Source organism: Plodia interpunctella, chromosome 3 (genome assembly GCF_027563975.2).
Source record: "Plodia interpunctella isolate USDA-ARS_2022_Savannah chromosome 3, ilPloInte3.2, whole genome shotgun sequence".
Classification (NCBI taxonomy): Eukaryota; Metazoa; Arthropoda; class Insecta; order Lepidoptera; family Pyralidae; genus Plodia; species Plodia interpunctella.
In genome coordinates this window covers 11,378,988-11,403,745 of record NC_071296.1, presented here as the reverse complement: position 1 = coordinate 11,403,745, position 24,758 = coordinate 11,378,988, and the positions used below count along the sequence as shown (strand labels likewise).

General features: G+C 35.3%; 1 protein-coding gene across 10 annotated transcripts in view; it reads left to right on the top strand.

The window, feature by feature from the left end:
* The window catches only part of mmd (mind-meld), a 486,484-nt gene that overhangs the window by 42,042 nt on the left and 419,684 nt on the right, over window positions 1-24,758 (top strand). For all 10 annotated transcript variants that reach the window (XM_053770021.2, XM_053770023.2, XM_053770013.2 and 7 more), the window contains one exon: window positions 3,631-3,690. The gene's annotated coding sequence lies outside the window, so the exon portion shown is untranslated. The remainder of the gene's footprint in view (window positions 1-3,630; window positions 3,691-24,758) is intronic.

Below are 24,758 nucleotides of genomic sequence, written 5' to 3'. Positions count from 1 at the left end.
GATGCGCAGGAACATGTACCTACGTTGAGAGTACAGTTGGAAATTATTCAAACAACACAGACATAAGAGCCATCGTGAAATTATGGTCACATGTTAAACAATAAAGTGACTCTGGGAGCCGCAATGTTGTTGTAAAGTGCATGTCGTTGCGATATTTTATTGCTGAAATTATAGCATCGGTGGCTGCGTTCAGTCACCAAATATGGGAGCTGAAGAAGATATTTTTATTTTTCGGTAAACATTGCTTGGAACACTCTCTGACTATTCAGTTCACTAGTATGCATGCAGTTTAGGGCTCCCGTCTCTTTGCATAATTATTCGTATGCATGTTTAATTAAAGTTTTTATTTATTTATTTTATTATTTATATTTAGTTATTTTAGTATATATTTATTTTAGTTTGTAATATATTTATAATGTAATTTAGATTTATTTTTTAATTTAACTTTCTTTATTTTATTTTTGTTTATGAAAATTGTGAAATAAGAACATATGTAAAAATTATATAATAATATATATAATAAGTAGTCTCTTTCAGTCCACCATTTTTTTATACATATAATATTATGTCTGTTTGTGTCATTGTGGCAACCAAACGGCTGACCAGATATTCATATAGTTATTTATATTTAATCGAGAGTGCTCTTAGCTATATTTGGAAACTGTGCGTTGAGCCGTTTGGAAATCGTCAGCTACTTTCTAGCAGATGACAGGATTATACGTCCCCCTGAAATTGTAATAATAAATAATTGTATTGCTCCGTCCATTACGACATTCCGTATGTATGGCTATTACATAACACAGAAACACTTCTGTGACTCAAAGAATATAGTGAATAAATCTTCATTGCAACGTGGCCACGACAGTGGTCGCTCCGAAATGCCAGTAGTTTGTAGCTTGTGAGAAATAACTATTTTATATAAAAATTGACGTGAAAAAGTGCCTGTGAAGGTCTAATGTCTGAATGAATGATTTGAATTTGAATTCGATATAGCACATTCCCAAAGTTTCCTGGAGTCCTGAGTGTCTGTCTGTGGAGTTATTTCTTTAGTATCTACGAGTATAATCAGTCATCGTTTTGACTTCCCTGTACGATAACACACTTCCTCTCCCATTTATCTGGACTCTGGTCCCTTATGGGCCTCTCTGGATCCGCATATAAATCCTTTTCGACTAATCTATTTCTTCTTATCGCTTCTATTTTGTCTTCTATTACGTTTACTTTTTGTTGATTTTGGTGTTGCTTTTTATTTGTAATCTTACCCATGTTAGGGACAATTAAAAAGAATCACAATAAAATTATAAAGCTCTTAGATTCTTAACTGATGTTTAACTAATTAATAAATTCACGGACACAGTGGAATTCCTCATGAAAATGACAATAAAACTGAAAATTGGACGGAACGCGAGCGGCAAGTGGCTCGTAAAACTTAAATTTTTACGCGAAACGGAACGGCATATAAATGGATTGTGCTGTTAGGTGGCTGTTAGCCACTTGTTTTGTTAAGTACCTCGTAAAGTTCTTAGTGGACTTTCTTTTCGGGTGTGTTAGAGCTGATTCTAGATTCCTGTGTAACCTACAGGAGGAGATTTGGTTATATATATTAAACGATAATTATTAAACGCGCACTTACCTTTTTGCTGAGTTAGTTGCTCAGTGACCACAGACTTTTGTAACAAGGTTCGAAACTTCTGGGAAATAAAAAAGGTGTGTGCGCGTTTAATAGGAAAGTGCCTGTCGTTTAATATATAAAAATGCAACGCGAAAGTTTAAAAGTAATTATAGGAGATTTGGTCATATCCACCCTAATTTATCATATCGAGTGTGTTGTTGCTAACACTGGTTTCAGATTTTATTCACGTCGCCAATATACGTATGGCACAATTTGTATGGTATTCTCCATCTAGTGGCAGCCATCGCATATACTGGGTGAAATTTGGTGCGTTTTTACAGTTGTATAGCGGAAGGTCTAACTTAAAATCTGGTATAGGTTTCATACGCGATACGTGGCTTAGAACACGAGATGTCGATAATAGTAAGTTATGAGCCGCATAAAGCATATAATATTAAGAAGTATCTAAGTATGGATACTCATATTAAACCCATACATACTACAAATTTATTAGCCAAACATAAAATATTTCACGATCCATTACGACATTCCGTATGCACGGCTATTACATAACACAGAAATACTTCTGTGACTCACAGAATATAGTAAGTGAATCTTTAACCATAGCAACGTGCACGATATACCGTATTCCCAAAGGTTCCTGAGTGTCTTAGTATTTCCTTTCAAGGTGATAGCGGACGTGCCATTGCTTAGAGCTGGAACGAGGTATTCCGTTTGCGCACCATTTGGAATAGCACCTATCCGAAACGCACCCAGGCCGAGCCTCAATTGCATTGAATCGACAAGTGCATTGCCTTCGTATGCCAGTAGTTTGTAGCTTGTGAGAAATTACTATTCAATATAAAAATTTACGTGAAAAAGTGCCAGTGAAGGCCTAATTTCTTAATAGTTTTTAAATGTTGACGTACGTTGAAACATCGTACAATTTATGTTGATTTTTGACAGCCGTCAAAACAATGTAGGTGAGGCCATTACGCTATCCTTTGGCGTATCAGTCAGTCAATATTTTACAGGTGCTATTCGAGGAATAATTAAAATGGAACACCTCAAACTAAGTAGTTACTATTTTTGAAGTTGGTATATTTGTGTCGAAGAATTTGAATCTTGAAACTTGATCACTATTATGAACGTTATTCATAATGTTACGCTCAAAGGAATACCTCTTGAACGTGTTAATTTACTTATTTCAAATATATTCTGGTTCCAGTCGCCAACGTGTAAAGTTAAACGTGAAATATAAGCAGAAGTTGCAATTATTTGAGTTTAGACATTGGTGAAATGGGATTTTCTTCTTCTTCATCCACCGGTTTTCTAATTGAGGTCGGCTCTGAAATCACTGTTTGCACGTAGAACCACAAAATCAATGTCTCTCCATCAGGACATTACCGATATTTCCTTAAGGCGATAGTGCAGCCGACGTGTCATTACTTACTCGAACACCACAGAATATATATTACACTTACCGAGTACCTACTCGTGCACTGGACTGGGATAGCAATAAATCATCCACATTGGCTTTGTGCTTAAGAAAACCGTTATGCATCTTCAGATAACTAGGACAGTTGGAGATGTGATCTTTCTTATTTATTAGTGAGAGTGGTCGCGATGAGAGATGACATTTAATATTATGCGATAGTTTGAATATTACACACAATCATGTTAAAGTTACCGGGTGAATTTCAGTGAAATTCATTCTGCTACACTGGAGGTCCCGGGTTCGATCCCCGGTCAGGTCAATATGTAAAATGATCTTTTTCAAATTGACCTGGGTCTTGGATGTTTATCTACCTATATATACCTAATGTATAATTGTTCATATATATATATATATATATAAAGTTTACGTAACTAAAATGTCCTAAATGATTATATATATAGTATTTGAGTATATAATAGAATTATGTGACATGTCAGTTTTTTTTCTTATTTTAAATAATAAATAAGCATATGTTCCTCCGAAATGTGTCAAATTGAGTAACAATATGTTTTTGTTACAGGATTTTTTTTACAATAATGCGGCAGCCTTATGGAATCTAGCTTGGGCCAAACGAACGCGGGTGAGTGTTTTAATTGATCAAATTCAAATTCAAATTCAAATTCAAATCATTTATTCAGAAATTAGACCTTCACAGGCACTTTTTCTCGTCAATCTTTAAATTTATAGTTATTTCTCACAAGCTAGAAACTACTGGCATTTCGGAACGACCACTGCTGAGAAGAAATGCCGAAAGAAACTCATTTGAACAGTGTTGGTCCCTATCATGCCAGATCGGCTTACCATTATTGTTTCTTACAAAAAATTTTTTTTTCCTTTTCTTTCTAATAATATATAAAAGTACATAATGTACATAGTCAAAAGGTATATCAAAACAGGTTATGATTGTGATCCGAGTGCTGATTATAATATATATATATATATATATATATATATATATATATATCGATGTGAAACACAATTAACTTACATGAAAATATATGAGAAACGAGATGACCAGTTCCCTCTGGCAGCACCCGTTCACGAGTTGACGCATGGGACAGCCATCGCGTAGCTCAACCATAATAGAGGGAACCTCACGACCCGGCCCACGACGCCACCACCAGATTGACCATTTGAGTGAGCATGACACACTCGATTCCCATGACTTCATAATTACAATTCTTATTCGTCGAAATAGAAGTATAATTCAGACACTTGAAGATCACAAATCACGTACATGTTTTACAAATAAAATTTAAATGCCATACGAATTATTATAACAAAATTCAAAATTGTGAATAAAATAATAAAAAACAGTAAAATAAAAATTAGGAGATCATGTGTGGAGTGGCAAAGTTGTCGGGAGGATCCAAGCGTTTTTATCAGTCAAATAGGCGTTAATTGTGTAATACGCTTTATCCATTAAATTTTTCTTAACATAAATTTTAAAATTTTTCATTGGCAGATTAATAGCCTCTGCAGGGAGTTTATTGAATAATTTTACACTTTGACCCACGAAGGACCGCCGAACATTTTTAAGCCTGAATCTATTCATACAAAGTTTGTGCTTATTTCTAGTGTTTACACTATTTACTTCGTTTAATTTTTTATATAAATGTAAATTTGATTTGACAAAAATAAGCACATCAAAGATATACTGACATAATCTAAAATATTGACTGTGTAACACGTGTGCGTTTGGGCCCGGCCCCATTGGTCCATAAACCTTCGTCGTCGTTGACGTCCGTCGTCGGAACAACTCAGAAATTTGAATGGTTTTAAATGAACAGCATCTAATAACAAAAATAAAGATTTGAATCTAAAATAATCTTTATATTAATCTATATTTTAATAATATTAATAATCGAAATTATTATCTTATAAATATATTAGGACAAATCACACATATTGAGCTAGCCCCAAACAAACTTCGAGACTTGTGTTATGGGATACTAACTCAACGATACTATATTTTATAGCAAATACATATGATATAGATAGATAAACATCCAAGACCCGGATCAATCAGAAAAAGATCATTTTCCATCATGACCCGACCGGGGATCGAACCCGGGACCTCTCGGTTCAGTGGCAAGAACTATACCACTGCGCCACCGAGGTCGTCGAATTTAAAAATCACTTCAGTTACTAAATGAAAAATGTTACTATACTCGTAATTTAAATTATATTTTTACCGATAAAGATAGATGATGATAATTAATGTAAATAGTACCGATAATAGTGTTTACTTTTATATATTAGTTTTTATTTTGTGTGATGATAGCATTGCTCTCCATTTCAATTTGCATACTATAGCCGATAAAACATGTAGGATTAAGTTTTCTTATAACACCACATGCTACGCCACAAATATCTTTTGGAATCGAGCGGGAATTGAACCCGAGCCCCTGTCTATCCGAGACAGTGCTCTTGACCACTGAGCTATCGAGACCATGCCAGTGCGGCCGAATTAACGTGTAAATGTGGACGTACAGTATTTTCATTAGTGTAGTACGTACCCTTAACTAATCAACATACCCCACTGTTACAAGCAAGAAATTATATTTTTTGAAAATATTCAAGCATCTATAAAATTATATTGTTTTGTATGAATATATTTATGTAATTGTACACCTGTTCTCAATCTTGACAGCATCTTCACACGGTAAGTACCTGTGACACTAGTGACTTACTGAGTTGACGGCACACACAATATTACATCTGGGATTCTATGAATATTAATAACTTTGGTAACAGTAATATGACAGTATCCAACAACAATAGAATGGCAGGAGATCGACAATATTCGTATTTACAATTTAATTGCAAAGTCTTGCAGTTTTAAGCAATGAATAATTGGTTCAAAATCAAAATTTCTATTTTGATTCATTCATTTTGATTTTGAATCAAATGAAACATTCAGAAATTAGGCCTTCACAGGCACTTGTCCAATGCTGAGAAGAAATGCCGAAAGAAACTCATTTAAACAGTGTTGGTCCCTTTTATGCCAGAAGGGCTTACCATTTTTTAATTGGTTATATTTACTGGCTGGCTTTAGCGTGCGTGAATTATCCACGGAAGCAGTAATTTTCTTTTTTCGGGATAAAAGTTGTCTTATGTCCTTCTACGTACTTAAACTTATGTGTCAAGATTTGTTGAAGAGGTAACAATCAAACAAGCTTACTTTCGCATTCATACTATTAAAGCGGTCTCAGTGGTCAAGAGCACCATCTCGGATAGACAGGGCGCGGGTTCAATTCCGCGCTCGATTCCAGAATTTTTTCATCTCATTATTATTATCAAAAATAAGTTAAAAAGCATGTGTGACACGTATAACAAATCCATTCATAATATTAGTTAGGACTAACACGCACCAAAAAGCTAGCTTTAGTGCACTATCCATAGCTCCAACTTCCACACTAAAAAAAACATCTCAATTTGATGCTTCAATTTGACGTGATAAGAGCCTGGTCCCAATGTTACGTTGCGCTCCGCCGTCCTCCGTTGTGTTGACGTCCGCGTCCTCTTTCCTTTAGAGTGTTTTATTGCTAATATTATTCCAGTCGCCTAAAGGTAACTGACATTACTTTCATGACAGGAAACAAGTGGCAAGTCTATTGAACTTAAACCGTCTAAAATGTCAATGTGGTGTTTGATGAAAACGACTATATACGTGAGATTGGTATATAAACTCATGTGGCACGAGTATTCGAACCCGGGACGTATCGATGACATCGGGACGGCACTAAACAGCTTCAGACATATAACAACTAACACACAGCGATTTAAAATGAAGCAGAAAATAGTGAAATTTTCCATGACTTAAACTTATATTCAAGGTAACTCACAGTAGCATAATTCACGTAAAAAGAGGTCTCCACTAAAGACGCAATAAAGTTATTAAACCAGGGCGCGTGTTATTTATGTAGACAACGCCGCGGGCGCCCGCTAGTTCGTAATAAGATACTCGCAAATTGCTGGATTAATGGCTACACATTTTAATATCATAAGTACGAAATTTCACGAAGATTTTGTAGTGTTGTGTTACACTTGAGATGTTTCTGGGTGATTTCATATTTTTGAAGTTTATTTATTTATGCCCGACTGCAAAGGAAGGGTGTTGTTTTTCGCGCGTATTATGTATGTAATATTCTTTATTACTTCATGTCTCCAAAACCGCTGAATGGATTTACACATTTGAGGTATCGGTACTATACGGTATTACGTCTTATTAGCTGCCCGAGTATTCTTAGATAGGTGACGTTAAAAAAAAAGACATGGCGGCTGTGCATTGGACTTGGTGAAAAAAAAAAATTCTTCTTCAAATATATATATGTATAGATTAGTATGGATATATGTATATACTACTACTATATCATCGGCGTAAATAGTGAGATTAATAGTGCACGCTCGCAGTAGGGCATTTTTCCAAGACATTTCTTACTCCTCTCCGGTATATGTGTGTGTGTACACCTCCAGCTCGGTAACAATATAGCGGCAACCCTTTGTCTCGCAGTGATTAATGCTCTCCCGCAGATCCGCCTTCCGCCGTCGAACTTGTAACTTAAACTATGGATTTAGGCACATTTTTGTACAGAAAATTGGAAAAAGCCAGTTTTTACAATTCAGAATTTAGATCTTTGGTGAGACAAATAAAATTGTGTAACTTCTGTATTCGCACGCCGCTTTTATTGTTTGCAAAACATAACATTAAAATTGGACATTTATGCGTTACCATTTGTTGAAAAGGCCGCAATGCCACCGTTTTCAAACTATCATTTTGGATTTTGAAAACATCGTTGACAACAACATTTGCATATTAAAACTGATGCCGGAGACTTCGGGCTCCTTGCCAAAATGGCGGCAGCGGAATCTGACTGTCAGACTCAGCTTTACGAGGAGGCTTCTTGTGTATCAGATATTTGAAGTACTGCCGTAAAACCGCACTGGAAATGTCCATTATATGTCAGTTTTCAAGTCCACACTACGTTGACAATTTTCTGCTTGAAAGGGGTTCGTTGTTTACTTCAGAATACTAAAATGGCTGCTTAGTTTTCCAATAGTTTTGATGGTAATGGTAAAATAACGACAAACGTTTGTATGTCCTTCTTTGTTAAGTTCACTAACACTTATATTAACACTTTCACATTTATAAAACTGGTATATATTAGTATGAATCATTTAAACATGACTTTTCTGGTTACAAATTAATGTTTATTTAATGTCGCAAGTTCACAGTGTATGTGCTCACCACACGCTCCCAGCAAAACATGCTTACAAGAGACAGACCGTTGTTACGACGAAACTCGCCTCGAACATGCTAGAACTAATTATTATTTGAAATATGGCAGTCAAAAGTCACTTTTAAGTTAGCACGTTTAATAAATGTTTGGTTTAAAACTTCAATTAAAACAATTGCTGTTGTCAATGTAAATAGGTATGATGCGTTACGTTTCAATTCTCTACCCTTTTACAAAGTTTCATAGAAAATCTTCTAGTTAGAATAAAAAAGTTTATTTTATTGAATAACAACTCGTATCCCAAATTGTCAGAAAATGTTATGGTTAATCCGCCTGAGATCAAAAGGTCCCAGGTTCGAATACTACTCATGCCACGTGAGTTTGTATACCAACCCGACTTATGGTTGGTCATCCGGTGAAGGAAAACATCGTGAAGAAACCTGCACACTGGTTGACAGTTTTAGTGTGTGTGTTTGCGAGTACTTGCCATTACATGGCATGTCGGTAGGTCATGGTGGATACCTTTAGCCAATTTGAATAAAATCTGACATCAGTTTTAGCAACACAAGACTCGAAGATAAGAAGAAGATATGGTTAATTTATATTCCTCTTAACCCCCAATAGAGCAGAGAAGCGTTGATAATTATTTTAACAGTAGATAATATGTGTGTTTACAGTATCAAATAGATGTATTAATATAACACACATAGTCACATTATTAACGTTTCTCTGCTGACTGACGCGGCAAAATTTTACTTCAAACATCTATTAGTATATAATATGTAGTTTCAATGGAGTCCAGCTCTTAAAGCTAATAAATATTTATCATACACTCATTACAATATAAATAAACGTAATGCGCGCGTTATTTGCAACTTTTCCCGCATATGTTAGTCAAATGAGACTGAATAATGAGGGGCGGTAATGATACGATAGTTAAGGGTAGGAGAATAAGGTAGGTGCCACATTCGTCGTCTTGTGCGATGATGATAGAATTACGTGTGTTGGATAGGTGCGGTTTTTTGGGTTGGTTCTAAATATATTTTTTTGAATGTATTTTTATTTTCGAACGATATTATATTTTGTAACATATACATAATATAAATAAACATCCAAGACCCTAAAGCAATCTGAAAAGGATAATTTTCCATCCTGACCTGACCGAGGATCGAACTCTGGACCTGAAGTGTAGCAGTCTGGCATGATGATCATTAAACTACAGAGGTTGCCGGTTCGATCCATAGTTGATCGGTTACATAGTGCAACGTGATCACGCGTTTCAACTGTGCGACTGTGATACGTGGTTATAATAACCTAAGCTCCGTTTTTCTCACAAGTCCCATTAAGTAAAATACCATTCAATCACAATTTGGTGTTAAAGCGGTACAGTAATACATACATAATCTGTGAAAATTTCAACATTCACTGTTCCTGTTGATAGATGGACAGACAGACAGCGGAGTCTGATAAAATGGTCCCGTTCGGTCACGTCCCGGTCCCGTTTGGGTATATAACCCTATAAAAAGAGTCAACACGAAAACATTACGCTGTATTTCCCCATGATGTCTTGGCATGGCGCATCTCGTAAGTAATTCCGCCTTCCTGTTTATTCTTTTCTACTTCATTATCATTGTAATACATGGCTTTTCCAAAAACAACAATATTATAGTTTATTTTTGTCAATACTACTGTCAATAATTACGTATCGAGTTTTATCTTCCCAAGGTTTAACGGACTGCATTGCATAGAAATAACTTGTATTTTGTCATAATATATCCGAAAGATATTTAAAAAAATAGATGCAAAATTATAGAATAAATAAATATATTAGGACAAATCACACAGATTGAGCCAGCCCCAAAGTAAGTTCGAGACTTGTGTTATGGGATACTAACTCAACGATACTATATTTTATAACAAATAACCAATATAGATAAACATCCAAGAACCGGGCCAATCAGAAAAAGATCATTTTCCATCATGACCCGACCGGGGATCGAACCCGGGACCTCTCGGTTCAGTGGCAAGAACCTTACCACTGCTCCACCGATGTCGTCATCAAAATCAATCCGTTTTGATATATTCACGGATGTTTTACCACTCATACACAAAAATCGACGTTTTAAGCTTTCATCTTTTTAAAATGTGGCTTTAAGATAGAATACCGAAATTCACAAAAGGTTTCGGCATGCAAGATCAAACGTCAAACTAAATCCGACAATCCAACTCTAAAACCGCCGGAGCCTTAATTGTGAAGCGTTAAATATCGCATTTAGCCGCAAATATCCGCACGCCTCAAAGGTGGCAAAGTTCAGCGATTTAAATTTCAAACAAACGGCTCACAATCGTCGCGGGTTGTGTGTTAACTTGTTGTAACCGGAATTTACTGGAATGAGGTGTTAAACACCGCCGCGGGTCGCCCGCCGCCGGTTAGAAGCAGATAAAACCGGTTGGCGTGAACTGTCCGCTGTAAACGTGTATCCGGGTAAGCATAGCTAAAAAGTCTCTAAAAAGGTTGGAATGATTGCAATGATTTTTTTTTGTAGAAATAAAATTCACCAATGTTTTTGTCGGAGATGTTTTTTATTCAGAGGGAAATTGTAAATGTTAAGTACTGTATGTTATTTTTCGTTAAAAAATACACGTACTTAAGTATATACCTATGTACTCAGAAGGCTTAAGATATAAATCATTCATTAAATCTAGTTGGATCTCGCGGCCTATGATCATTTTTCATCATGCTGTATGGTCTTGGATCCCTTTGCCTTTCTACATGGATAAACGAAACAAAAAAAATCTATGGGTAATGACAGTATATCAACACACACATGACAGTATGTCAAATGATTCCCGCCATAATATATTTTTATCTGTGCATCAGACGATGCCATGAGAATCTTGATGGTAAAATCCAACTAAATCCCTAGTCAGATAGTATTTATTTTTACTAAGATGACGTCCCAACAGTACCGTGGAGTTCCCTAAAACTTAGATTACCATGAATCCACTCCATCTAAACTAGTATGATCAATCGAGTTCGCGGTGGTCAGGGCGCAGGGTTGTCAGCGCTAAAAGATGTATTGCCAACCTCAGAGAAATGTCATACTTTACTTTTTTTATATGGATTACTGACTAACTTCGCTCCGGTGGGAATTCGGGATAGAAATACCGTTAATCCCGGACATATTTAATGCTTGTTACAAATTTAATCAAAATCCGATTTGTGGTTGAAGCACGATTGAGTAACTATTCCAATTATTCAATTAACGAAATGCGTATTTTAGTTTATAACTGGCAATTTTACAAATTGAAATGTGATGGTTTAGTGGTTTTAAAGAGGTTAGTATCATACCGTCTCCCTCTTTCATCTGAGCGAATTGCCGGTTTTTTCGGTAATAGAATTTTGACTGGTAAAACATATAGGACAATTTAAATTACCGAGTGTAAGTACCAAAGTCAGCCCTGTTAGAGGGGGAGTCGAGGAGGGGCAAGGCATAAAACTTGGAAAATCGTCGGCCGGCATCCGATCCGTGTACTGTCAATAATTGATAATGGATGACGTCATTACGTCAGACGTGATTGATTGGTTCTTCCGATGGCGCTTCCCGCGGCGCGTTCTAAGGTGCAGTTTACATACTGAAATGAGACGATCTTTATGTTTTTCTAATTCTTATTTCGAATTTAATTGTATTTTATATTATAATTGTTTTTTTTTATTGGATGCCAGTACACGTGATGATTTCGTCTGAAAGACGCGTACGCTAATGCTAAAAATCTGGGAATATCTTCAAAAAAGTTCTCAATATACTTTTTCGGGATGAATAAACTAACTGTGAATTTAATCATCCTAATAAATAAAAATAATTATAAATGTGAAAGTTTGTGAGGATGTATGTTTGTATGTGTTTATGTTTGTTACTCTTTCATGCAAAATGTACTTGATGGATTGTTTTGAAATTTGGTACACGGGTAGAGTATAACCTGAAATAATACATAGGGTACTTTTTATTCCGATATTCTCAAAATAATAAATTCTCAAAAAAATCCTAATTATACCTATAACTATAAATTTTATTTCAGTATTTCCCGAAGGTTGATTGGTGCATAATGCCGCCCTTTGTATCATATAGATAAATAAAGTCTGTATAAACAAATAAATAAAACTGAAAATCTCAAAAAACTCTTAAACTCCAGAGGAGCAAGATATGGAAACAAAATCGCCAATAGAATTTTAAACGTATTTTGAAGCTTTGGTTTATCAATGGCGGCGCATCGCTCTTCTCTAAGAGATAATCAATCACTTAATCACTCGAGCATTTAACTTAACTTTAACTTTTGAAACGTCTTCTAAAGCAAAATGGGGCGGCAAAGGAGTTTTATTAAATCATTGTGATTGAACGAATATAGGAAATATTTGAGATTGGCACGAAGTAATTTTTATTTTTAAACCCCGACGCAAAAAGAGGGGTGTTATAAGTTTGACCGTTAAGTGTGTCTGTCTGTGTACGTGGCACCGTAGCTCATCAACGCGTGAACCGATTTGGATGCGTTTTTTTTACTATTTGATAGCTAGTTCTGCTGGTTCTTGGATATGTTTGATTAAAATCTGTTCAACCATTCAAAAGTTGTTGCGAAATGAATATTTAAAGTCTGGGTTTTTTTAATTTGTCTAACAAATATACTATATATTATTATACGACTGGCCGGAAAGACTATTTTGCTTTCACGTTATGTATGTGAGCGTATTATATAATTATTCCTAAACAATTTGACATGTATTCTTAGATTTATTATTATTATTTTTTTTTATTTTTTTTTGACACAAACAGTCATATTAAGAAACATTTTACAATAAAAATAACATATAGATATAGACAAAATAATGCCGAAAACATAACAAAAAACTAATAAGTATAGCGTGTTGACAACATAGGTACTATTTAGTTGTATATAAAACAAGAACAGATATTATACATATAAGAAGAAGTAACAGATTCACGCAATTACAATACATTACATAAATAGTTTAATACATAAAATACATACAAACTTGTTTATTTATTTTTTTTTTTTCATAATTTTTATTAATTTTACTCAGCTGATGACAGTGCTTTAAATAAATTACTTTTTATAGTCTGCAGCGATTGTGAGAACATGTCGATATCTGGATAGTCCTTATTTAACAGGTTTAAACTGCGGTAGAAAAAATTCATTTGAGTATAGTTCTTGAGGAAGCGAGGTGGAACAAATATGTTAAGATGACGAGAGGTACGAACCGGTAGTCGAGCCTTACTAATGAAATTAATATCCTGGAGTAGGAGAATCTACGAAATAGTTAAGGATTTTAAATAAAAATGTTATATCGAATTGAGTTCGGCGGTTTTTTAGAGACAGTAGTCTATGGTAAACAAGGGAGCCATTATAGGAAGCATTTAATGTTTTTACATGTTAAAAAAGTAAACAATACACGACCACACAAGCATACTGGAACACGACACATCCGAACCCTTTTCCTCACTTCCACCAAAATGCATCTCCTATATCCAATGATCGTATAATGTTACTGTGGGCGAGTGTCCTGGAGTCCTGAAACACTGGATTTTCCTAGCTCAGGCTCCAGTCCACCCCTTACCTTCTTATTATATACAACTGATGTAATTTGAATCATGGTGGAAATAAACAATTTTTTCATTTTTCAGTGGCTAGGCGATGTGACGTAATTGAAATTGAAGCACCGGTGACTCGTGTCACATAACTGAATATTGTAAGGAAACTTTTTTTTTTATTGAATAATACTCAGGCGGCTTTCTTGTTTCCTGTTTAAATTTTTTAAGTTTTTTAATTAAAAAAAAATACTCAGTGTGACATTGACTTTATGTACTTTTATTTAAAGGGGATACTGATGAACTGATGAGCTCACGAGGATCCCCCGGGGGATCGAGTTAGGGGATCAGGATTCTGAGGCATTTTTGATTCATAATTAGTTTTTCAATTATCCTACGGGAACCTGACCATTTACCGGGATGAAATGTATATAAGATGTTAACTCGGTATATAAGGTACCTACATACAAAATTTCAAGCAAATCGGTCCAGTCGATTTCGAGTGATGTGCGTTCAGACAGACAGACAGACAGACAGACAGACAGACAGACAGACAGACAAAAATTTCCAAAACTATATTTTCGTCATCTATATCAGTAACTAAGTATATTCCATGAAGATGTAAAAAAAATATACAATGTACAGATTTGGCCTGTCTTCAATTTTATTATATGTATTGATTTTAGTTCAATTCAATTCTATAGTACACGTGTGTGTATGTTCGTTCTCGCTCTAACATTAAAAGAATAAAAGCAGTTCCAAAAGGAATATTGTTTCTTGATTTTGTACAAAATCTGAAACATAACATAAAAAAAAAAACTTTGGTGTTTCAGCTGCTTTGATGGTCCAATGGATTTCTATGAAAGGTAAACAAACAATATTTGTGTTACACAAACTTTATATTTATTTTTCATGAGTTTCCTCCTCTCCGGTAATATGCGGTCGGTTTTTACCGGCAGGTCACGGCGGTAAATCACCACAAAGGGCGCCGACTGTGATGGATCGAACACTCATGTGTGACTGAACAAATATAGCACAATCTTTTTGCAGTGTGCTATCGTCTTCATATTTTTTTACCGACTGAAATAGAAGGAGGAGAAAAATAGAAATTTTATCTATACTTTTTTATACTAATATTGTAAATGCGAAAGTCTCTGTATGTCTGTCGGTTCCGTTTTCACAGATAAACCGCTGGACCGATTTTGACGAAATTTGGTATGCATGTAGGTAGATAGATACCAATAATTACAATAATTCAAACAGAGGCTACTGTTTTTCAAAAATAAATCCCCAAATGACTATAACGTGTGAAAGTTTGTATGAAAATAATGTGTGTTCCGTTTTCGCAGGGAAATCCACGCGGGCGAAGCCGCTGCCAAAAACTGATTTACAATAAATTAAAACATTATTTCGTATGCGATGTAAAAGACTATAAACAATAAAAAAATCGATGTAACTGACAAAAACTGGCTATTTCCCAAATACTTAGATCAGATTATTTTTTTTTTCCATCAGCTGTCTTAAGCTTTTATAGCAATCACAAATTATATTAAGGGTGGCTTGCACTTTCGATGACTTTTGCAGTTTAAAGTTAACGTCAAAGTTGACTAGAGCTATTGAGGCCAAGTCTGACTCAATCCCAACTGATATTATACATGCGAAAGTAAATTTGTTTGTTACCTCTGCACGTTCTATCTACTCAACTAATCTTCTTGAAATTTTGCATACATGTAGTTTGAAGTATGGAGAAGGACATTTCATCCTGGAAAAATAACGTGGGCGAAGCTGGGCGCAAACGCTAGTTAAATTATGAATTTGAGTTTTGTATTTATAGTTCCCGAAGGGCGCAGTCATCGAGGTAGACCATGAACTAGATGGCGGGATGATTTAGACAGGTTTCGTCGTGGTTAGCAATAAATGGCTTAGTATTTACCTTATATACCGAGTTATCATCTTATATACATTTCATCCCGGTAAATGGTCAGGTTCCCGTAGGATAACCTTTGGAAGACAGAAGGGGAGGCCTACAGGGGGAGGATACAAAATACAGGCTATAAAAAAAATATATAGTATGATTGATTACTATATGCATAGAATCAAAACAACAATTTTTCAAAACCCAGTCAATTGAATTAATCTACCGCCGCAGACGTGCCCCCCGCCCCCTCTCTCTCCCCCTTTATCTCCCAGCGCGTGTCCAGTCTAATCCGCCTATTGTCTTCGGCACTGGTATAAATTTCCCCCACTGTCCCTATCTCATGAACAGCAAGTAGAAGAATATTTAACTAGATGCGTAACGGGGTTTGCTCGCGTTAAAATTTTAGTGAAGTGCTAATGGTGTCATTGCCATTAAAAAACAACCATTTTTAATATGCCAATTATTAATTTATAAAAAGTTAAATCGAGTATAAAAAAATTCCAGAGACTACAAGTTTTTCATTTAATCTCATTTCATTAAGAGCTATGCCCCATCGCTCCGTTGCGCTCCGTCTCGTTGACGGATCAACGCTGAACAACTTAGAGATTGTATGAAGTTCCGACGTACGTTAACGCATTTCTGTGAAAACCTGCAGAAAACAATGGAGCTACGTGCCGCGTCGTCGCAACGGAGTACGACTGAGCAATGGTGCCTGGCTCTAAAACTCAATATTATGAATTGATTTAATAAAGTTCACCGTATGAAATTGTCAAAATTTCTTATTTATCCTAAGATAAGTTTATTGTCTCGTGGATTTCCTATTGTTTTGGCGCAGTGTAGGTAGATATGAGATTTTCTTCTTAATGCATTTTTGAAGTGCCCCAAAATAGACGCAATGACTAGCAGAAATATGTTAATTCTCGCATTTTGCCAATGATCGCTGCGGACGGTGCCAAATGGGACAAGCTAATAACGGAGGTGTTGCCATATTCCTTATGAATAAATAATGCTGGCTGGAAATTCTAGATTCTAAAAAGGAAAATAAAGAAACAAACAGGCTTTGCATGTGATTCCCTGGCTGCAGTCAGTTGCAGGAGAATGCATGTACCTTTTTTCTTTTTTCGCTTTGAATGCTGTGGTAAATTTAATGGTATAAATAATATGGATATTTCATGTTTGAAGATGTCGAATTTGATAATTTTAAATTATATTTGTATTGGCCTAAATTCGATAGAGATATTCATACAAATAATAAAGCATACTTTCTTTAAGCTAAAGTATGTTTTGTCTCGTTCTGTTGATGTCAAATATTGTAAAGTGCGACAGTGATAAAACACACTTTAGCTTAAAGTATATTTAAACTTTATTATGGCAATCACTAAACACAATGTTGTGTTTCGTCGAGCGTCCGCGAAAATATTAACCAGTTTCGTCACATAGGTACGTATATTTTTCTCATTGTATTCAGCAAATACATCCAGCCAGTACTTAAGCTTGGTTAAAAAATTAAAAAAAAAGGAATGCACAACAAACGACAAACATTATAATCGTTCCATTTTTCAACTATTATCATGCGACACCGCCTTTGCATAAAAGAGGACAGAGCGGGGCGCGAGTGCGCGATGGAAAATAAAAAAAAAAATTGTTTATGGTACGGGTGCAGCCAGTGCGCTCAATAATGCAACAGTTTCAACATTCGGGGCAGACACGTTCAGTCTATAGATAGGCTGAGTCCAGAGGCTCTGCTTGTGTAGGAATTTTGGGATTTTATGACACGTTTCAATAAAAATTTTAATTTAATGTAATCGGTGATTAAAAATAAATGAAAAATATCGTTGAAGATTTTGAAGTTTAATTAGTAGGCAATTTTCTGTATGAAAAAAATGTTAGTTATTTAAAAATAGGTAAATTAAATCTTATGCGTAGTTTCCAGATAGTAAATGTTTAATATCTAGAAAACTACATATATTTATACAATAAAATAAGTCTTCAAGTTTCATTACAATTTTAATTATATTTTTGAATTGGCTACACGAATAGCGTTGCGCCATCTCCATCAGTCCCATACAATCATTCAAAAGTCCGGTTTTAGCCTGTTATAGTCCAGTTTCATCCGGACTTCGCCGGTTCCTCGGGGATGCAGTGCGCGTGCACTGTATGCAAATAATATGAGCCGGCCGATACTAAATTATTTAGAGGCGTGCGACCTAGTGTTAGTTAGGCAGTCTTTGTGAAGAAAAAGTATCTTTATCCATTCATTTATTCATATCGAGCGTGTTATTGCTAACACTGGAGTCAGGTTTTACTCAAGTCGCCCAAAGTCATCTATCATGTCACATATCACTTTTACGATTGCCTATCGCCAATTAGTGGCAAGTCGCATACACACAGTAGACTAAACTGTCCACCAATGTGCAGGTTTCCTCACGATGTTTTCCCTCGCCGTTATAAAATGGCCGTTTATCCATTTACGCTAATAAATATAGGCAAAATTGTCAACTATTGTTCAAAATTGGCGGTGAAATGGATTTTGTTTTTTCTATTGATCCTTTTGCGCAAAAATTAACAGAGAATTTCAAGAAATTAGCTCTGAGACCACTCGCAAATAAAAAAAAACTACTGGACAATTTTTGATGTTTGGTATAGTTACTACTTCTTCTTCTATGGGTGCCTCTCCAACTAGTGAAGATCAACGATTAGCATGGTGAAGTCCTTCTTGTCCTTAGCTCGTCGGAACAGCTCAGCTGCGCTCGCTATCCCGGTCCATTCTCGGATGTTCCGCAGCCAAGATCTTTTCCTTCCTCCAAACCTTTACCCATCATTGTTAGTTGTAGGAGGTTGTAGTGTTGATGCTAAGAACATGACCCGAATACGAGACTTTACGACGTTTTACAGTGGACATGAGTGTGCGTTCTTGGCCAATTCGCTGTAAGACTCTTGTCATTGTTTCGGTCCAGCTAGCCAGATAGTTACTACACAGAATCTAGAATAGTATTATAAATTTTTCTAAACTTTTTATATAGTAACTTAGTAGGTTACTAAACAAAAAGCTTTTGAATAAGTATATAAATAAAATTAATTGTCATTTAGGTATATTATTCCAGTAACTTGTTGTCTGTGAGCCGAAAACCGTTAGTATATGATAATGTTTGTTAATCACTAGTTACTGAGACAGATTTTAATCGATTTTTTGTATCCGGGTAGGTATAGGTTCAACCGTATACCGTATAGGTCATTTTTAACACAAAATTCCCACGAAAACAAAAAAAAAATGGCGAAAATAATATCATGTATTATGATATTATTTTCGCCATTTTTTTGTATTATAATGTCATCAGTATTCCGATTGGGGAAGTAAGTTTGTTCGTTACATCTTTACGCTTTATCTGCTAAATCAATATTCTTCAAAATTTACTTTTGTAGGTTTGTTGTGTCCTTGTTTCTTCCTGGAAAAACATTCCCGTGGAAAAATCACGCAGGCGAAGCCGCGGGTAAAGCTAGGTGAAAATAAACTAAAATTAATACTTTTATATGCTTTATATATTAAATTCTGCACACCATACAAACGCTTCCTGACACAAATTCAGAATTAAATCTTAGCGCCTCATCTTGCCGACTCAGTTTGGACCGAGTTTAACATTACTTGACAAGCTTTGAACACTTTCCTACCTTACTTAACTTACTAATCCCACTAATATTATATAGACGAAAGTTTGTGAGCATGTTTGTTCCTTCTTCACGCTCAAACAGATAAATTTTGATGAAACTTGGTATTGAGGTAGCTGATATCTTGGATTAACACATATTGTACCTTTTATACAGAACATACGCGAATCCGTCCAATTGAGTCAATTGCGTTTTCTGTACATGCTATACGGTGAAACGTAACATGTTTAAAATTAATAAGTGCGTAAAACCGCGGGATGATCTAGTAATATTTACAAAAGATAATTTTGAAATTGAGTGAGTGATGACAGAAGGATGACGCTCAACGGCTGAGGAAGAAACCGGGAAAACACTCAGACGAGAGACAAATATATGACTATATAATATACTAGATGTTGCCAGGGGCTTCGCTCCCGTGGGAATTTTAAAATAGCCTATAGCAATCTTGGATAATGTACCATTCTAATAGTGAAAGAATTTTTGAAATCGCTTTTGTAGTTTCGGACATTACCCGCCTCAAACATACAAACCAACAAACGTTTACCTGTTTATATTCATAGTATAGATATGTATTAAGTTCAAACCCTCTCCTTACTTATCCAAGTGGATGAACCCCACTCATGTGAGGTGACTCTATTAACGATAATTATATCAAGGCCAATGAAGCTTTTGTTACGTGCAGGCTGATATTCTTCAAAGGTAACATTATAAATTAGCTAATTTCTGCCCCGCGCCTCCTAGCTTAGTGTTTAATGTAATGTAGATAAAGTTTTATTTGCAAAAAGAGGGGTGTTATAATCTATATATACAGGGTTACTGGTATCAAACGCAAACCCACCTAAAGACTACTTGGGTACATCAAAACAAGCAACATTTAATCTACCTATGACTTTTCGTGATTCGTAGTTTTTTTTTTCATATAAAAAGAATACAATCTAATTTGCGATTGTTAGACATCTTAACTCTATGTAATAGCCAAGCAACACTAGGACAGTAAAGTACATAGAGTTACCGTTTCATAGAAACGACATTAAAACTAAAAAAAAAAGGATTTTTTATTTATTTAGTCTCTATGTAACATATGCGCCTTTGGAAGTTTATGCTTTAGATACCAGTATACATCTACTCAATCAATCTTCTTGAAATTTTTCATACATATTTATTGTAGTTTGAAATATGGATGTCATATGGATGCCTTTTATGCTGGAATAATAAATGTTCCCTTGGGAAATTTACGCTGACGAAGCCGCGGCCAAAAGCTAGGTCTGAAATAAATACATACAATTGCCATTATGCTAAGAAGTATATAGTTGAAGCAGAAAGGGAAGGCCTTTGCCCAGCAGTGGGACACAAAATTGACAAAAAAAAAGTTGTTTAATACGAGCGTCGTATCCGGCATCTCGCAGGCTGAGCATGCGAACAACTGCTCCGCCACTGAGCTCTTCTCATACCGAGAATATATTTTTAAATCGCTATGCATGTATGCATTGCAAGAATCTGTACTCACAGCACGTATTATCGTAAACAATATTTTTATTTCTGCAGCGCCTCCACGGTTTTCTCTTATATTCAGACGATTCTTGTTGCACATCGTAATGTCTTATGTAAATTAGCTGTTTCTTCTATCCAGGAATTTTCTTTGCAATACTTAATTTGTGATTATTTTAAATTTCACTTGAGATATAAATATAAGCTTGATTTTTTTTTATGTAAAAATAAAAATCGTTAAATATAAATATTTGCATTAATTTTGTTAAATCACGTGTAAAAAATCAGTTTTTCCCATAATTCCTGTTCTGAGAACCCTTTCTTAGTGCTCCCACACACTATACTCCCCAAGGAACCTACATTTCCAATTATAGCCTAATACGCCTGACTGCATTGTAAATTGGTTAATATAACATCGCAAACGCAAAATCAATATGGATTTGTGTTCAAAAAATGTAAATATTCACACTGTTTAAGTTTTGGAATTGTGACAACGTCGGTGGCGCAGTGGTAAAGTTCTTACCACTGAACCGAGAGATCTCGGGTTCGATCCCCGGTCGGGTCTTGATGGAAAATGATATTTTTCTGATTGGCCTGGGTCTTGGATGTTTATCTATATATGTATTTGTTATAAAAATATAGTATCGTTGAATTAGTATCCCATAACACAAGTCTCTAACTTACTTTGGAGCTAGCTCAATCTGTGTGATTTGTCCTAATATATTTATTCCCGAGGGCATTTAAGTGGGCGAAGCCGCGGGAAAACGGCTAGTAAGCCTCTAAATACCATAATATTACATAATATATTTGAATTTTGAGTGTCACCGTGATGGACTCCAGAACCAGGTGTGTATTGATCCAATACTACAAGCATTTTTTTTTAACATAGGGTGATCAAAAGTCATCCTCAAAGACTCCAATTTGATTTGACATTTAAAAAAGTCGAGATCTAAAAACAATCCCGCCGGACCGGACGGCTGCCGTAACTGGCGTAATCCGGCAACCGTCACTCAATCATCCGATACTTTTCGTCTAGTTCTATTTTGTTTTGTTTATATTTTTTTTAATGACTGAATCTGATATAGTCCCGTTTGAAATTAGATTTTAGTTGATTCCTCATGACTGAGTATGAAATTATGTGGAATGAAACATACATAAAATGCATTTCTTGTGCGTTTATGTGATAGCTTTGTCCGTTCCTCATACTGCTGATAAATCATCGCACTATAAGTGCAGGTTTCCTCACGACACTTTCCTATACTGGAATCATGAGTGTTTATGAAAGCTACCAAATATTATGAAAAAAAAAGTATTTCTAAATTAGTTTTTACTTATTAATTAATTTTTGTATTTTAATGATACTAAAATGCTGTACTAAACACTTCTTTTCACCTGTATTAATACTGAAATTTGTTAGCATCGTCGCTGCTGGTATCAGTAATTACTTCACGATCTTTTGTCTGGCTGTACTTTGGTCTAGAAATTCTATGAAGTTGGAACTGTTCTTAAGAAACGGCGAGTATATTCGTAGTTGTTATCCAGAAATGTCTGCACTAAGCTTATATTCTTACACTATCTTGATAAAACATTTTATAAAAGCAAAAAGAATTAAGTCATTCATGAGATACGTTCGACATTATATACATTTATCTTCTTGTTATATATTTCCGTGAGGTTTCTCGAAATGGAGTAGTGATTCTCCTTTTAACATGAGTTCTTTGCTGAACATGTGTTCTTTAACATGTGTTCTTTGCTGAACATGTGTTCTTTAACATGTGTTCTTTGCTGAACATGTGTTCTTTAACATGTGTTCTTTGCCGATATTATATATTAACCTTTTTGTTATATATGTCCGTGAGGTTCCTCGAAATGGAATAGTGATTTCCCTTTTAACATGTGTTCTTTGTACGATAAAGATATTGTAAATTAAAGAAAACAAACATAGTATTTAATTCACTAATATTCTGATGTTGCGACACAGATGATAACGCGTGTGATCAAATGGTTTAAAAAAAATGCAGTCACTATTAGACTAGACACCATTTGTAATCAATAGGTATAAAAGTACAGTCGCGTAATCGTAACATGATGAGTATATCACTCTTATTAGCCAAAGTCAAATTAATTATTTAGAAATTTGACTTATACAGGCACTTTCCGTCAGGTTTTACTCACGTTGTGCGTCATGTCAGATGCCTTTAAGCGACTTGAATAAAATCTGACACCAGTGTTAGCAATAACACACTCGAAAAGAAGTAGCTTGACACCATTCAAACCAGAATACAACAATACAAGCTCTACTGTTTGGCGGCGGAAATAAGAGTGCCCAGACGACAGTGAGGTACCCATACAGACGGTCTATGTACTAAGGTCTTTATATATACTATTTTTATAAAGAGGTAAGCGTTTGTGAGTTGTATGTTTGAAGCGGGTAATCTCCGAAACTGCAGAACCGAAATCAAAAATTCTTTTGCTATTAGAAATGTACATTATCCAAGATTGCTATAGGCTAAATTTTATCTCAAAATTCTCACGGGAGCGAAGGCCCGGGCAACATCTAGTAAATAAGTGCGTAAGTTATCACAACTTTACACCTTCATAAAAATGCATAACCGCCAGTTCTTTCACTTGAATTACTTATAGCTAAATATCTGGATATCTCAACTTCTAAATAGAAAAACTTATGTCGTTAGTGTAACCGCTGCTTTATGCATCCCTTTCGCTCCGACTGGTCCCACTTGAGATAAAAGATATTTATTATAGCGCCACGTCCCAGTGACTGTCAGTATTGTTGTTTTCTTTCAGATATAGTTTAGTGTAGTCATCGATAGCTTTTTATTCCACTTTTGATAATATTAGTATTATCATCGTAATTTTCAGCCTACTACATTAGCCCCACTGCTGGGTGCCGGTTCCCTATTTTATGTCATAATTTAAGTCATATTTTAACATGGCATACTTTTACTTATCATAATAATAGTTACGCACAATATTAATTTGGCATAATGTTTAAGGCACAATTTTTTTACGCATACGCCTACCATAAGCATAACAATTTTTAGGCATAATATTCTAAAGCATATTGGCGGCTTATGGGCGGCCCAAGGGCCACTCCGCCGCACCCTAACCTACTGCTACACTATAGCTATATGCAAATCAAAATTATGGTAAAATACATTAGCCTAAACTATAATTATGCTTATTGAAAAGGTATGGCAAAAAGCAAGTACGATAAACTAAGTAACTCGTTATGCTAAATTAAATTAGGATAAAAAATTTATGCGAAAAAAGGGATTCCGTGGGTGGCTTAGGGGGTTTCTCATATAATAGTAATCTCACATCACGGATATAGCATATAATAATATATATTAGTATCATGGATTTTTGCTGAATGTCTTTTTTAAGTGTCATGTCTCACTGTTAGGCAAAAGCCTGACTCTCTTTCCAACAGCTTTAAACATTTTGTGAATTTGCCATTTAATTGTATAGTAAGTTTTTTGTATTAGTACACAAATTGGGATGAAATCTACGAAAATGCTTTAACATGCTGCTAACTGTGCAGTTGACGCTTCATTACGTCGCCTTTTGTCCTCTAAAAGTGGGTTGCACCAGTCAACTTTGACGTTAACTATAACCTAAATGGCGTACTTTGCGTTGTTCTGCCCGGATTAAAGTTAATACTATCAAAGTTTACCAGTGCAACTCAACCAAATTTGTTTAGTAAAATTCTCGT